At 47.8% G+C, this 1,472-nt stretch overlaps 1 long non-coding RNA gene across 1 annotated transcript; it reads left to right on the top strand.

The window, feature by feature from the left end:
- Window positions 1-230: 230 nt before the first annotated feature.
- Window positions 231-845, top strand: LOC120841576. Its single transcript, XR_005715774.2, has 2 exons — window positions 231-289; window positions 695-845. It is a non-coding gene; the product is annotated as an uncharacterized LOC120841576 (long non-coding RNA).
- Window positions 846-1,472: the final 627 nt, after the last annotated feature.

Genomic DNA, 1,472 nt, shown 5'->3' with positions numbered 1-1,472 from the left:
GCTTCCGAGCGACGCCGAGCGGGCCACCCGGCACAACGGGAGCTGACCCCCCTGACACCCCGCTGAGAAACAGAGGCCCGCTTCCTCAGCCTTCGGACCGGGTGCTAACGAACAATGGAGACAAGTGGAGACGTTTGGGTCTCGGCATATGATCGGGACAGCTGCCTGTTCCTGCGTTCTTCTGGGAAACGGGACGAGAGGGATGCTTGGACCGGGGTGTGACCACGTGGGAGGTCTGCGTCCCGGGAGACTGCAGAGACGTCCCGTGGTGACGAAAGTTGTATGCTATGTAAGTTGACGAAAGTTGTATGTTATGTATTTTCCGTCATGCGGTGATGTATTGCCTTGATAAATGTTTGTGATTGTTTTCAAAATGTGAAAGTTGCAGAAGGTAGATAATTTTAAATATTAGGTCAGTCATAAAATTTAAGTCAATAGACCCTTTTCCAACGTCAGTGCGAACGCCTGTCCGCCATTGCTTGCTCTCATACTCTGAGCATATATTGAAAGCGAGCCCTGCGTCAGCGTTCAGCGAGAACTCAGATCCAGTCACGCACTTCGTGAGCAAGCAGTACTGACAGCCATTGTTGCTTGATAGACTTTTGAAAAGGGTTTACTGACTAGATAGATATTGTACAAACTATTTTACGAGAACATGTAATGTGACTGTCGGTTTTGTTTACATTACTTTCAGATGCCCGTCGGAGGTGCGTCAGCCTGTGACCAACTGGGAAAGCAGATGCAGCTCGCCTCAAAGAATTGCCTCATTAGCATGCACGAGCTACTTCAAAGTCTGAGACTGGAGGACAAATAAACGAGCCTGCGGGTGGAATGCATGTTCACAATTTCTCGAAGTTCGAGCATTTCTCTGTGCATGCACTTTCTGCTATCTTGCATAGGCTTTAAAAGGAAAGTGTTTCCCTGCTGAACTTCATGTTTCACTGATGAGTGAACCATGTGGTTAATACGATCGATATACACCAATACGCGGCTCTGACGTCGCGTTGCTACGGTGGCGCTGCTACTGTTAGGGCGCATGTGCAGACGCTTTACGTCACGTGAATGTCGTTCTTGTGCACACGCAGTGCTTGCACCTCGTGTAGAAACTGAATTTGTTCACACCTCGTGAAAGCTTGTTGGTAAATAGTGCGTTGGCCTATAGATCATATCAACGATTTAAACTGCATGAACAATATCATCCATAACAACCATAGGCCATACAAACCATATGGACCATACAAACCGTACCAACCCGTATCAACCATATGACCCATACCAACCGTATGAACCATATGACCCGTACGAACCATATGACCCGTACCAACCGTATGAACCATATGACCCATACGAACCATATGACCCGTACCAACCATATGACCCGTACCAACCATATGACCCGTACCAACCGTATGACCCGTACCAACCGTATGACCCGTATCCCATAACGCTATATGAAGACCCGTATGGAAAAT

Source organism: Ixodes scapularis, unplaced genomic scaffold, assembly GCF_016920785.2.
Source record: "Ixodes scapularis isolate PalLabHiFi unplaced genomic scaffold, ASM1692078v2 ptg000972l_1__unscaffolded, whole genome shotgun sequence".
NCBI classification, from domain to species: Eukaryota; Metazoa; Arthropoda; class Arachnida; order Ixodida; family Ixodidae; genus Ixodes; species Ixodes scapularis.
The sequence above is the reverse complement of the archived record's forward strand: the minus strand, read 5'-3'. Positions and strand labels throughout refer to the sequence as shown.